Source organism: Ptychodera flava, chromosome 1, assembly GCF_041260155.1.
Source record: "Ptychodera flava strain L36383 chromosome 1, AS_Pfla_20210202, whole genome shotgun sequence".
NCBI classification, from domain to species: Eukaryota; Metazoa; Hemichordata; class Enteropneusta; family Ptychoderidae; genus Ptychodera; species Ptychodera flava.
Window position 1 is genome coordinate 10,568,203 of NC_091928.1, and position 16,463 is coordinate 10,584,665.

The window sequence follows — 16,463 nt, forward strand, 5'->3', positions numbered from 1 at the left end:
TCCATGATATTATGGTCCCTCACGTAGACAAGATTTTTATGTTGGCATACACATCCAGTCAAGCCATCATTTTCCCCTAATATGCTTCCATATAAAATTCACGTCATCAACAATTGCCTTGAACTTTACATTCATAAATGCATAACACAAGATGCATCGCAATCAGATTTATGACTTGTTTTCCATCATCAATAACATTAACACAGCAATTCAATCCAAATATTTGCTTGTAACTTTAACTGCACAATGTTGCCATCATTTTCCTTTCCACTTGATTAAATATATTCATTTATATTTATATCAAGATTGGCATATATATATATATATATATATATATATATATATATATATATATATATATATATATATATATATATATATGTGTCTGTCTGTCTGTCTGTCTGTCTGTCTGTGTGTTTACAGATGTCCTTGCGGGAAATTAAAGTGTTCTATACTAACAGCAAAGCATTATAAACAATATTAAACATAAAGACTTCAAGTACAAAATAATCATGTATATGTTACTCAAGTTTCAAGCATCTAGCAATCATCAGACTCCTTCCATTCCATGGCAGAAGCTTGCTTTATTCATTTTTAAAAATTTATAAGAATAAATCGTAATATTAAAATTTGTTTATGAAGTAAATACATATTTTGCAATAAAGAAATATTTACTATCTGTATAGCTATTATGGTTATCAATAATGTAAATGTATTCACTTGGCATTTAAAAATCTTCTTACTGGTAATAAATTACAAATGTCTACATGATAATTCTAATGGAAGTAGTATGTACTTATTAGGATATCATTAAACTCCAACAATTAAATTCTTGTAGTTTAGAACAAAATAAAATGGATGGCTACCCTTTTCTTGTTTAAGCTGTAGAATTCAACAAAATTGACATGTTTGTTTAAACTGCACGTATTTAATATAAATACATGCAGTAAATTTTATACCTTTAATAAACTTTATGTTTAATATTTTATCCAAAAAAACCTGACGCTGTAAAGGCAAATAATAAAGGCTTATACAGCAAAATGGCAGAGAAAACAGAAAAATTGTCCTTCCATTTCAAAAAATAAAGATAAAAAAAAAATTAAATTGTAATTAATTATAAGTGTTTGTGACCTTAATAGAACATAGCTACATGTAGATAGGAGATTACTATCTGGGACGAGTACATAAAACATATGGAAAGCCATTATACAAATATCCATGGTTATTGACTATTACAACCACACTTAATTACCAAAGACATAAAAACAAAATCAATCAACTATAATGGCACTCTATAGTTTTTACGCACACAAACCATACTTAAATGATTAAGACTGCTGACAGACAGTTTCCACTAACCATCGGAGGCCCATAGAAGGGTTATCAAAAACGGCAAATTTATGATTGAAATGTTTACAATACACATATGTCTAATTGTGAGTTATACCTACAAAGAATGCACTGAATGCAAATTGTCAGAAAATCCATCTTTACATTTTATACAGAAAACTACAATCGGCAGCTGTATTTAACTCAAAAAGTTATTAAACCAATACTCTCTCAGTGTAATCTGTATTCATTTTGGCAGCAAATATTATCCAATAACCTTGTGTTGAGAATCAACCATTTTGCAATACAAGGTGACACTAGTAGACCTTTGTATTATTATGATGAATAACAAATTTTACATGTGGTTAATATTTGAAAATCTGATCTGACACAGTATTGACCAACCCTGAACGCAATTACATAACACAGTCGCCAAGCAATTGTGTAAACACAAGATACATTTTATACATGTATGAAGTGCTTGGGTGTGGCGCCTAAAGATACATGTATATAATAACTTAGCCAAGGGATATGAAAAAGTATACCTTGAAGGATTAATTTAAGACTGCACATAGAAATTACATGTAAAAGAATGATTTCTAGAAAAGAACTTTGCCATGATTAATTTTGAAGAACTTCACACAGCTTACTGGTATCTATGCTCATATTACCAATAACCCCTTTTTGACACCTAGGCTTTAGGAGTTCTCTGGAGATACATCTGAAAAATCTTTCAGCCTTTGTCATCAGGAGTCTTAACATTTTGTGGACAGTAACCACCAAAAAATTGTGCCACAATATATATAAAAGGTTAAAATGAGTTACGGTAGAGAATGCTGCATCATTGCCTTTAAATTGCTGAAAAGTTTTCAAAAGTTGAACTTTAGCCTAGCACAACACAAAGTATGCATTAAAGTACACATCAAGGTTCTAAATTTTTTCAAACATGTAATTTTGACCTGCAGAGAAAATAAAGATTACAAACTGCTTTGCCAACAATACTTTCAAAGACATGGAAAAGAAAGATATGAGGTATTTATGATTACACGTGTAGCGGTTTTATGATACTTACGTGTACATGTGCAACGGAAGTCCAGACTGCCTTTACTTCTTTGTTAGTAAAAACCAGCTTTGCTTAGCAGTCTGGGCCCATCAGAGAGTGGAATGAAAAAAAAACGCTTATCTAAATAGGCCCCGCTTGATCAACACAGATAAAAGAGTACCTCTTTTATGATGCTCTGTCAGTACACACTATCAGATTAAACTGGAGAGTTTGGAACGTGGATATAAATATATACATACATATATATGCGGTGGACGTGTTCTGACTCTTCAAGCCAAAATGCATCTGCACGTATGCATATATGATCAACCTCTGAAGGCTAATGGTGGGCAGGCCTTGTCTGTTTAACACTGGGTAAACAATTATGGAAAATGGCTTTAAGGTGCTGTGTGCAAAAGTTCTGGCATAACCCTTATCAAAACACTCCCCCTCCCCCCAAAAATAATGGCGGACCGTCTCTGAACTTTTACAAATTGAAGAAAATCTGTTCACAAGAACTTACATCATCAACAGGCACAGAGAAGCCTGCTGTTTGAAGTCATCTTGATACTTACACAGCAGAAATGCCAGGACCTCTAACCTTTCATAACCCTGCAATTTATACATGTGTAAATGCCACACTGCCTCATTTCTTCCATTAATCCACCAATCGGCAATATCGTAACATGAGCAGGTATCAGGTTCTCTAACCTAATATTCTGTTGAGGTGGCTCAGACAGTATTTCATCAAGATTTTTTTGCTATTTAGGTCACTCAACAGACTTGCTCTGTGCGGCGCATTTGCCATATGTTAGGAAAAGTCTCCTCAAATCCCCATCCAAAAACATAACTTGACTTCCAAAATTTGAAGTGTCTAAGTTAGTAAAAGTGGTATCTCTTTTTTTTTTTGCATTATTGACTAATACCATTGCATACAAATCAATCGTTAAAGTCACTGAATTAAAGATGATTTTGTCTTGTGTTCTGTGCTTGTGTGTGACTTTGCTACTATGTGAGTGACTTTTGACGGATTTTACAAATGCAGACATACCTCTAGGCATGTTAGCTTGTAATGCTCCTATACAAGAGATGTTGAACGTGATACGAGGTTTTTGTATATCAAAACATGCCCTCACAACAGGGATTTTACATGCAGAATAATTTCATCAAATTGCCTGAAATCAATTCAAATGTATCATGTGTTCTAGTACCTTCTTTTAAAAGTTATTTATTCAATAAAGCCAAACTTCAATTATACCCCATCCCCCAAAAACTAAGAATTTCCATGTTATTGGTGTCACGCTCACATTAAAATAGACAAAAGGTACATATTATAAATCACACCCCTTCTCTGGAGAAATAATTTGAGTTCAAAATTTGCAACATAATAAAAGACGCGTCTTATATAATGACTTTAATGGTCATATTGGACAACTTGCCAAAAATAAATCAAAAATTAACCTGAACAGCAACACAAAATTCTTAACTGTCCAAATGTTTTAAACTAGTTTTTAGGTCACACATGTATTTATTGACATGTTTTAAAATAAACAGTGTAATCATGTACTGTGCATTCCAGTAAATAGATTGTTGTGGTGTATCAGCTTTTAATCAAAAACTGTTACTAAGTATTGCACAATATTACATCTGCAATGTTACACCTACAAACATTGCCTATGTTCCAAGAAGGCCAGCCACTCCCCAGAGACAACCATGAAATTATGAAATTGCAACCGGCTTTGACAATGAATCTTAGACTTCAACAAAACCCTTCTTTAAGCTAAAAATACCATAAATTTACACTTGCAAAATATTTGGCATAAATGCATGTGTATACAGAAAAGAGTTGTAAATACAGCTAATCAGGAGTATTTTTGAGGCCATGGTACTTCAAACTGAAACACATCAGAATAAAACAGCTGTAGGCTGTTATTAAAACTGAAAATTAAAACATTCCAAACGATGAACTCAGTGTTTTAATATAATTGCATTTGAATATTAGCCGCCCACACACATCGCGCGGAAATATTTACATACAATGCTAAAGACATGGAAAATGTAAACTAACCAAATACTGCTGCTTATTTTCTGAGTGCTTCTTTGTACAAAATATAGAAGGTTAAGTTATGCAAATAAAGGAAGTTCATGGCTGGACAGGACAGCCAATGAACACATACATGAAGAAGACTATATTCAATCAAGTTACATGTAGACCTACCAGAAACAATTCGTTACTTGTCTATTTATCTTATTAAAATTAAAACACAAAAACTGACATGAAAATCAGGTTTTCAAAATGTACAGCTGTAACAATAAGAAACATGCATATTATATACATGTACACGCATTTACTTTTTTGGTTCCTAGTACGTAGTAGTATCATAGATAGTGCTACAACAGCATTCTGTACATGTAAATGTACATGTACCTTGTTGAGTGTGCTGATAATATATGGAGATTCACTGGCTGTGTCCAGAAAACAATCTTGATTAGCAACCAGAAACTTCAAAGTGAGAAATCACTTACTTTAAAGAGAATTCTGGCCAGGAGGTGAATCGTCCACAATACCTGTATTGACTCAGAATTGGTTTAGACGTTTGTCCAAGGTGGATAAACATATCATGCCCTGACTGGTATAATACTTTGTACTGCACTTCCAAAGTTCAAGTAACCCTGACACAAAGTGCATGATGGGTAGTCACGCTGGGACAACCCATAATTGGTATGACCATAAAGTTCACCATTAGTCTCAACATGTTTACTGCACAGTAACATCACACTTGCACAACAAAGTACACCCAAAGAATCACTTTCAAAAGAGTTACTTGACAACCACAAAAACATAACCTATCTTATGGACTTCAGTTGGTACATCTCTGTGCAAAGATAAAATTCTCACAACTTTTTATGGACCGACCATATGCTATTAATCTTTCATTGAAAACACTGTATGATATAAACATGCATTTGAATCCCTGAATTGCAAAAGCATGTCATGATTTTGACCAAAGTTGTTCCACATAATAAATATGTACTTGATTAAATGAAATATTTTCTGTCAAAAGAATAACATGAACACCCAAGGCCTTTAGGGAATAGGACCAGAAAGTGTACAGGATGATAACCCTTTGAGTGCTGTAATTTTTTCCCACCAAAATTTCAGTGCAACATTTTACAAATTTTTATCAATTTTTCTGTAATTTGTTTGATAATTTTGGACCAAATGGACATAAAATTTCATTGGCTACAGTTTCTTATCAAAATTTTGGCAAAAATCTGGAAAAACTTGACTAGGGTACATTTTAGAAGAGGCTACAAAGGCTTTCATGACCAGACTTTGATATATATTACCAGTGTTTTCTTTCCCGTTGGTTGATCTGCATAGAGGGACATTGAGGGTTCAATAGCACTGTGTAACATATTGTCCTGACAGTGAATGCTTTTGGAATGCTGTTTTGGATCCTTCTTACTTATGAACAATATATTACATAGAAAGGTATGGAAAACTCCCAATGACTGAATACAATAGGTTGCAAAAACACTGCATAACTTTCGATGACTGAATGAGCTGGACAAAGAACAACAAGGAAGTGAAGTTGCAATGACGCTAACTTATCAAAAAGTTGAAAGGTAAACCTTTTTTCTTTTGGCAATGGTTCAGGACATATATTATAAGTGTTTGGATATTGGCACTCTGCCAAATAGTTTTAAACATGGCCAAACAGTTCCCAGTAAATCTGAACAAAATGCTAAAACTTCAGCTACGCGTCACTCATAGCTACTATATGTCAGGATTTGTCTGGAATGGTACCAATCAGTGAATCAATCTGATTACTCTGCGTATTTTTGGGCAAAAATCTATAGCAATTTACTCATTAGGACAGAATTGTGTTTACGGCTGCATACATCAACTGTGTCTTCAATGGGGTAATGTTGAATGGCATGACTTTGAAGACTTCAAGGACAAAAGTTGGAACGCTTTTTACCTCCAGTACATTTTCTGTACATTACAGACTGAATGATATTTGTTTGTGTTTACTGTTAAAATTACAAACATTGTCATAAATCTTTATCTACTGTCTTTTCAACATTTGAAAGCAGACAGTAAGATCATAGAAGCTTCATTTATCTTTATATCATGGAAAACAGGATACGGAAAACTCTTGCACAATATGTACATGTAACAGTAACAATTATGTTAAATAATATATTCAAACATCCACTATCGCTGAACTCTTGTAGGTACAAGTATGTGTCAACTCTAATCAGAATCGAAATGTCAGTTCTTTCGTCATACGAAATATGACCCTGATTATTTCTATAAAATATGGCAATTGATTGAAAGCCAAAGGTATAACTATAAATAGGGAAGTGTAATACTGAATTCCAACTGTGAATACTGAATTCCATAGGTACATGTATGATGTCTCCAGAGTGACGAGCTATCCTATTGCAGGGTACTTTGAACGTTGCTCTAAATCAGATCATGACATTTATTATCTGACACATCGCTACACAACCATCACATTTGGCATTCAGTGAATCAAATAACAAAATAATTTGTGTACAACATTCATCGCTATCCACGGTACTTATTCGAAGTTGATATGCATTTTTTAAAGGACTGGCATTTTCAACCAACTCACTGACATAGATATCTTTGGTAAGGTGTCATTTGTTGGAACAATTTTTTCAAAAAAACTTGATCTCATTCATGATTGAAGAGTTCATCCAAACCAATGTTAGTTTATTATAAATATGTAGTTGTATGGCTTTCTGTTGAGATGGTAAAAACCAGAAGTAAAATGTTATGGGTTATTTTTTTGGTTATTTTTTTGGTTAAAATAATTGATTGATCTGTAGTAAAATATGAAAGCTGGGATATAGCTGGACTAAAAGCGGACTCTTAGTTTTGCTGTTTTCAAACTAAAAGTGTTGTACAGAAAAAATGTCTGGAAAAGCAAAGTATCAATTTCCACCAAAATGGCCACCTGCAGTAGAGTAAAGACATCACTCAATGCAATAAAAGTAACAACATACTGGTTATGTAGCAGACTATTAGTATGAATTTTCACATTCATGCATAATCTATGATATCTACATGAACTGAATGGTAACACTCAATGAATACAATGAAAGTTTAATTTGCCATATCTATTATATCATGGCAATTTTGGTTGTGCAAATAAAGTGACGCGTGCTATATTCGCAATATAATACAGTTGATACAGGGTACAGAAAAATTCCTTTTTTGATATTTCTTTCACAACAGAAATTTCAATTTACAATCTATTGTTACGGTATATATCATAGCTGTAAACCACCACAGCAATGGATACACCGCTTGGTTTTGACCAATTCACTCCAGATATGCACTTACTATTGATTTTGCAAATATCCTGAACAGGACAAAATCTCATGGTTTACCATTGCTGGGTGTGGTTTATTGCTGAAACATATCCCATCACTAGATGGAAGATGGGGGGGGGGGGGGCCATTGATATTCTCTATTCATTTGTGCATGCGGGTTGCATAGAGTTGGTTTTATTTTCAGCAGCCTGACCTGTAGAATTAATTCACAGACATTTACTTTAATAAACAGGAGAGACAGGAGGGCATTTCATTTATTAATAAAAGAATACATCAGCTAAGTTGAGATGTGCATACCAGTGTCTTGAATAAGAAAAACATACACATGGCCATGTGTTTTCAGAAGTTTAAATTGGGTCTACTGTGTCAGTTTTGCTGATGTCATATTTCAATGAAAAACAATCTGTCATCTCATTTTTCAAAGTTTTAGCACCAATGAGTAACTGTGTGTAAAGATTTGTGCCATCCATTGTAGTAATTCCTGGACTTGTTTTTCATTTCCCTGAGCTAATCCGGCACCATCTGGTTACTTTGGATTACACTTTGTATCCTAATATGCCTAAGGCATCTAAAATATTGAGGAATACTGATATTAGTATACTAGCATCTTTTCTCTATAACATAAACAGCAACTACTTATACAACTAGGCAACAGCTTGATTAACGTGTTTACGATGAAGTAAAGTTACAATGTACCATACCACAAGACAACGTTACATCTGTAAAAGTCAGAACATTTTCAATGCGAGATATTTGCCAACAATTTATATATTTGTCAAGTCTAAAAATAGACATTTTTGAATTTTTGTTACAGGTAGAAAATACATACACTATAAACTACACACAGAAATAACCCATGAATAAAACGTCTATCAAATGTACTGAGCCCACTAACTTTTAGGGTTTCCAAACTCTTGAGTCAATTTAGGAAACTAAAAAATCTTTGAGTAAGCTTTAAACTACGACATGCAATCTGTTAAAGTTTTCTTAAGTGGGAGGGAAAACTCATGCGGTACCAGTCAATTACACACCAATTGGTTTAGAGGACACACTGGTCAAAAGCAGAATTCCCCATGTCTGTAAACAACCCCCTCTATGGCCATATTGGGTAATCAGTTACATGTACACGATGTTCATCACATTTCATCACACACCCTACGTGTGTTAAAGCAGTGCAGGCATCTTTCTTATAAGTTCTATCATACAATTCAAAGGAAAATTTCTTCTCAAACCTTGTATTTACCCTTTTACTATCACCTTTTGGAACATTGCACAGTGAAGTTGGAACAATCTATTGGAATCAAGGGGTGAACAGCTCAAACGGTTCATAAATACATTGATCTTTATTTACACTGGATACATGTAACTTATATCCTTTCTCAAACGAGTTAAATCTCGTCAAATTCCTCTTTCTTTTCTCTTGATACCTTCAAATACATGATGATGAAGGAATCCAGTTCAAACAAACACAGCTATATGTACTGTGAAATAACTCACAAATAATAAGAGTAATTTTGATATGCCAAAATAAACGTCCATATTCAGACTATTGATAGGGTTTTCCACAAAGGGTTTTTTGGAATGGGCTACCCATCTGGTTTTCCAGAAATTGATATTTGAATATTAAATATTACGAAAGAATACATTTTACAACAAAGAATATGCAAATTATACAATGTTATTTAAATTGGTAGTGTCTCTATTTTTTCAAGCTGTGGAGAAGATTACCTGCTGAAGGTTGAAAGAGGATTATCCTTGCTGTGTTTGCATGTATCTGGCTGACTTTCAGATACATGTGCAGCATGTATGTGGTTACACTGAAGTTAAACTATAAGCTACATTACATGTATTGTGCCTGCATGCATGTATCACATGTACCAGCATTATTGCCATTGATACATTTAACTCCACTGGAAGTTTCTAAAATTGCATCACAGCAAATAATTCATGTACATTTTTGTATTAGTCATATATACCATTTGATATGTGGTAGGTGGCATCATAAAGATGGTATCTGTACATATGGATACGGATGGCTGGTATACAGTGACTAGTACAGAAGCTGCCCAGCTCCTGGATTGGCTTAAGGTGGTTGGAAAGGCTAGAGCATCAGTTATAAATTTCAACCAAACTATTAAAATATAAAAGTAGTCAACATTCTCTGTGGAATAAAACAAACTAGACATTTGGGCACAAAGGCATTGCAGAGTTATAGCCTGTTAAAACTTCTGAAAAACTGACCAAATAAGAAGTTGGGGAGTCCTTAGTGTATTAACTATGGTAGAGGTCCCCTAGCTTTTAATAAAATGTTTGAAAAGGGAAAGTCATTATTTGCTGTTTTTCAGGAAAGTTTGACAAGGCGGTGCTGGCATTCAGAGTGAGTGACTGCTATTGTAAATGCATTTTTAGATTCTTTGAGTGTCAAAGAGGTGTCAAAAGTGAGATTAACCAAAAAACTGCTCTATGACTTCAGAAGAGGGGTGCAAATATGGCTTGTTTTCAACATTTTTGACAGAATAAGTTTTCCTACATAATTGTATACCATTTAATCCAACTTTGAAATGAGATATGGACATCAAATTTTTACAGCCTATTAACAAGGTTACAGATAAGATTTGTACGGCACAATTTTTCTGTATTTGAATCACATTTTGAAATTTGAAAGAATTTTAATAATTTTTTGATATATAGACCCATGTAAAATCATAAAAACAAATTTTATTTACATATCCTGCCGTACAAATCTTACAATAAATAGTGTCAACATATTTATAACTAATTTGGTAATATTAATACTATCCAATTATTATCAAATTCAAATATGTAAAAAAAATATGAAAAATTAAATTTTAATATTTACTGGTGTCATATTTTAAAATCATGGCTGCAAATATACATATTTTATATTCTTTGGAGAAATATAACTAAGGGAGTTATCCTGAAAATTTGAACTAAATATCTTGATTCTAACAATTGAAACTTGACATTAACTCTGAGAAAAGAATTGGTGCAAAAATAGCCTTTCCAACCAGCGCCCCCATGGTAGAATGAGGAAGGGAACAAAAGACGACTTGTACGAGGTGCCTGTGCAAGCTTGTTTACCAAAATAACTGATGTCACTGTCACAAGACATAATGTTAATACCGTAGTAGTTCCTGATGATGCTGTCAACAAATACATGATGTGAGATCAGTGAACAAGTTGATTGCAATTGTCTCCTCTTGCCTTTCCACCATTCTACTACTGGTGGCGCTGTGCACCCCACAGCCAGCCTTTCTGTTTCAAGCCAGCCACTGTAAACTGTACAACGTCCAGCGATCATGATATGGTCATCTTTAGTCTGCACCTCTGCTTCTTTGATAGGCTAAAAGTGTCTCTAATTCATATACGATGCAAACACTTCACCCGTAGGAAGTCCATGTAGTAGTCACTGTAGTAGTCACATATCATTGGGTCAATTCTGGGATTGCTGACATACATGCATCTTTAAACTTTGCCTAACATTTGGACTCAAAAACTACTTCAACTACCAAATGTCCTCACATTTGCCCTTCTTCTCTCACTACCTACATCTACATCTGGTCATTTTTCCCTCTGTGGAAAATACACTGGTAGCTGTTTGTCACTCTCTTCCCTAGGTACCATTCTCTGAACATCTTTATTTTCTGTATGGGATGTTGCCACCAGTTATATCTGAATATCAAGTCAGCCATGGCAAATTTCTATCAGTGTATGTATAATTCATAAAACACTGTAAACCATTTTTCTTGAAGGTCTTTGTGTAAACTGATGATCTGTTGGCAGCAAAATTGTACTTGTCAAACTTTGTCAAATTGAATATAACTTACACAGTGACAACGGTCTATACCACTGATTAGTCAATCAAGCAAAAATATTTGATTTAAGGTGATGTTTCCACAATGTGCATGTACCTTCACTGACATTGCAGACGGCATTATATGCTTGTTTAACACCAAGAAAATATTTTCAAGTTACTGTAAAGGTAATCTGCATGAAATGTGTGCCATGCACTTTTAGAAAATGTCAAATTCTAAATCACCGAAGTGACACTCAATCTTTGCTAGGATATGGCAACAGTCGGCCTACTTATCATGTATATTAGCGTGTATTTATGTAGATACTTTTCAGTGTCATCAGCAGATTAATCCAATGTCTCAAGGTGAATTACCCTTACAGAATTTTATATTAAAAATCCTCATTACATAATACAGGGATCACAATACAATATTACTAGTATAGTGCATTGTCATTGTATGAGTTACAATTGCAAAGAGCATGGCTCTTACTTTTGATGATTTTTTTTATCACCAGTATCTTATATCTCCTGTTGACAGTATTTTAGTGAACTCATTTCAAGTCAAACTTCCTATCTGTGAACGTTGTTATTCATCTTGTAAACAGGAACATCCTGTTTAAACACTGTTGTTAAATATTACACATGATTGTTAACAAGTGAATTCACTTGACATTGATTCAAAAGATGTCAGCTTCTACATTAGGTTTACTGCTCATACACGTAAAGTTTATTTTGAAAACTACAACTCACGCAATGTAGGGTTATAATTTATGATACATACTGCATGGTTTCAGACAGATCACAGATCACTGCAGGGTCTATGGGTAAATGGTCATTCACAATTGAAAGTGACTCATCATAAAGTGATTTGCATACTCAATGCTAATTTACATACCTTGCACAAATGAATATATTTATTCAGGAACTCCAGCATTAGATGATTTTTTATTCCAGCACATGAGGGGAGAACCATTTGAATTCAGGGTTAGGTTAGAGGATTTTGGAAAAAAACGTGAGTAGATGAAAGGGCAAAACAAATAAATTTGATGCAATGGCTAGACATTAGCATTGTAGCCAATGAGTGACAACAGCAAACTGGAAAATTTGATTCTCTCATATTCAATTTATAAAAGTACAGATAGATATTGAGCCAACCATCAAGCATCGAAAAATGGTTACTTTTCTGTTTCAAGTGAAGGGTACTGTGATACTTTAATCATAATTGCAAATCCTTGTAAAAACATATCATATCGATCATTTCTTGTGTTTCACAAACTGGATATTATGTATATTATCAATGAGCACACTTCATTGCTTTGAACAAATAAACATTGTGACATCAGTATTCCCAAACTGTTCAGTGATGATGTATCTCTCCTGTGGCAGCTTCTTTACTCTATCTTTATTGGTGATATTTTATTGTATGGTATATGTTGGCAGTTTCCCTCTCATCAATCACGCAATGTGTGAAACGTACATTTCTACATTTATACATTTGTACTGTACTGCATGTTCAACCGTGTACATTTATGTACACGAATGAATGAAGACTTTCTTGTTAATCAATAACATGGGAGAAAGAATGAATCTAATACAAAATCAAAGCCCCATTCAAAACTGACATTACACAAGAATGTAAGTACACTAGGGCTAAGTTTGGCCATAGACCCTCCAGGGTCTATGGTTTGGCCTAAAACTCCACCTGAACACTCTCCAGGGTCTATGGTTTGGCCTAAAACTCCACCTGAACTCTCTCCAGGGTCTATGGTTTGGCCTAAAACTCCACCTGAACTCTCTCCAGGGTCTATGGTTTGGCCTAAAACTCCACCTGAACACAACTGTATTGGTCACTCGACTTGGATGACATGTACAGACACTTCTTTATTATCACCTACTTGGCAGGATAATGGCCCCTCAATACTACAGTAGCTACTGACCTGGACTCCAACAATCAATTCATTCCCAATAACCTGGCCTGATTTATAAGGTTAATGAGTCTTCAAATTCAAAAGCAATCTTTCCTTGGTTCCTTGGTTTCCTTAGTTCCATAAAACACATGCCATCAAAGCAGAAGTAGACATCTTGTGCAATTGTGCATATCAAAAGACCATACAAAATACCTTGTTGTCCTTCAGAACAAGAATCAAAGCCTATTTGAATGGCATATGTAGGTGACATAAAACAACTCTTTTGCTTGACAAGTACACAAACATCTACATCCCAAATTGTAACTTTTAGCCTCAATAAATTTATGATTGAAATGCCAAAACTTCGAGCTTACAGAGTATTTTTTAACCCTTTCATCACCGTGGTTTGGTCTAAACCCATCGTTATCAATGGTGATTATGGACCTGTTTACAGGATATTGAGGGTGAACAGGTTAAGGTTTGGGTACACTGATAAATGGTTTGGGAAACCCTGTATCATTGCTCTGTAGTCCCTAGATAGGATTGTATATAATTAGTATAGCATGGTGAAACCAGTGGTAGCATGACAATAAAACTCTGATAAGCCATTACGACCCGTAACAAAAACATAGGGCCAAAGTCCCTGAAGCTACTATAGACATGGATACAAAATTAAGTATTTCCTAACTGTATGAAATTATCTCACTAAGGTCATCCTAGGGACATGTAAACCAAATATTAAAACTGTCTGACCAGCGGTTTTGAAAAAACAGCGACTCAACAGTTGACAGAGCTCTGCTGTGTTATGTAAAGAACAACCTTTTGTGACACATGTATTGATGAAAAAGGAGGATATCTTTGATAGCTCATTTCAGGATGGCCTGACCAAAAATGGGAAAAAAAATTCTGTAAAAATACAGATTTGCATATTTCATCACAATTTTAACAAATCTAAGTTGGGTTATCCCTAGGGACCTGTATACCAAATAACAAAGCTGTCTGACCAGTGGTTATGAAGAAGAATTTTTTACCAAAAACGCCTTTTTTGGTGCTAATTTGCATATTTTCAACAATATCAAAAATTAATAAAAAGAGTTTCTCAAAATCATATATTTTATCCACACAAAAAATATCAAATAAGTAAGTACTGCAGTTCTCAAGATATTTGAGTGGACGGACACCTCACAAACGGACATACATACATACATACATACATACATACATACATACATACTGACAGTGCACGCCGGACAGATACCCATCCCAATAGCTTCTATAGACTATATTAGTCTATAGTAGCTAATAAACGAGAGTTAATTACATTCTAATTAAAGTAAACAAGACTTGCTTAAATCAAGATTTTCATCATAAAAAAACAGCATATCTGTCAGGTTATAAAGAATCTTAAGCTGGTTATCTTTTTATCAGTATTTTCATCCTATTAACCAAGCACATTTTAACTTTCAAATTAACATTGTAAGTAAGTTCTGTTGAATAAGTTGAGACTGTACGTACTCAGAGAAAGCACACTGAAGAGACAAATGTTTGAAACTTAAGAAGTTCAAGGTCATCAAAAGCATCATGTAACACTTTCATTGCACTGTTTACACAGATTGCATAATTGCTATAAATAGCACATAAGGAATCTTACAGCCCAGCTTTACCATAAAAACCCTATCACTTTGACCACTCTTTTAATTGACCACTCTATTTTTTTCCTCAAAAAGCAATTTTATTTTATCCTTACCAAGTCAACCATAAATGGAAATTAGAACTTTCTCTATCTCTATTTATTTGACCACCCTATCATGACAAACTATTACGAGCAATTTCTTTTAGATAACATACAGGGCACAATAAATGACGGTTCAGAATATGTCAAAGTTGGGATTCAGGAAAGTTGCCTTTACATGTTTTAATCCTCCAAGATGGTAAGCATTTCACTATGAACTGTCAAAAAAAGTTGAACTTTCTGATAATTCTACACTAAAATTGTTTTGGCTTTGATGATTTCCTAATTATTCAATTATTTAAAATCGTATAATTATTTTTTTCTGGGTGAATGATAGGGTTTATACAGTACAAGAATTACATACAATGTAAGTCAAATTTTGATCAAAAATGACAAAAAAAATTCCTTAAAAATACAGATTTGCATATTTCATCACGATTTGAACAAATCTAAGTTGGGTTGTCCCTAGGGACCTGTATACCAAATAACAAAGCTGTCTGACCAGCGGCTATGAAGAAGAAGATTTTTACCTAAAACGCCTTTTTGGCATTAATTTGCCTATTTTCAACAATATCAAAAAATAAAAAAAAAACAGTTTCTCAAAATCATATTTTTCATCTACACAACAAATATCAAATCAGTAAGTACTGCGGTTCTCAAGATATTTGAGTGGACGGACGCCTCACAAACGGACATACATACATACATACATACATACATACATACATACATACATACAGACTGACGACGGACGCCGGACGGATACCCATCCCAATAGCTTCTATAGACTATAGTCTATAGTAGCTAAAAACCTGTCACACTGCACTGCCAATACAATTTACAACCAACAAATCAAATTGACAACATATAATTAGATCTAAAAGGGACTTTCAACAAGGTCTTGCATTTGATGACAACACTGTTCTTACCGTCTTTCATTTCCTCATGTTTTTGAAATTCAAACTTCCTCCAAAGTGCTGTCCCTTTGTTCACTAAAATTTCACAGCACACTTCAACATCTGACTGCCTCAAAACAAACACCAAATACCATAAGATCATTCACTCCTGTCAATATATATAATGCTGAGAAGTTACACCCAAGAAATTGTTTACACTTGTCACCAGGTCTTCCAACAGCTTGATTTCAAACACAGAACAACCACAAGCATTGAACAACCAATAAGGGTCACCACTAGAATGCTGGGCCTTGAAAAGGACAAACTATACAAATACAACCAGTGTTTTCTGTGCATAACAACCTATAAA

General features: G+C 34.1%; 1 protein-coding gene across 10 annotated transcripts in view; it reads right to left on the reverse strand.

Annotated features, from left to right (window-relative positions):
* LOC139129962 (protein polybromo-1-like) overlaps positions 1-16,463 on the reverse strand; it is a 104,703-nt gene that overhangs the window by 72,556 nt on the left and 15,684 nt on the right. For 3 of the 10 annotated variants that reach the window (XM_070695764.1, XM_070695735.1, XM_070695694.1), the window contains exon 1: positions 4,898-5,045. The exons of 3 other annotated variants lie outside the window; for them this stretch is intronic. The gene's annotated coding sequence lies outside the window, so the exon portion shown is untranslated. Of the gene's footprint in view, positions 1-2,401; positions 2,740-4,897; positions 5,046-16,463 lie in introns of those variants that run through there. 4 more of the 10 variants (XM_070695757.1, XM_070695707.1, XM_070695742.1 and 1 more) reach the window with 4 other exon arrangements.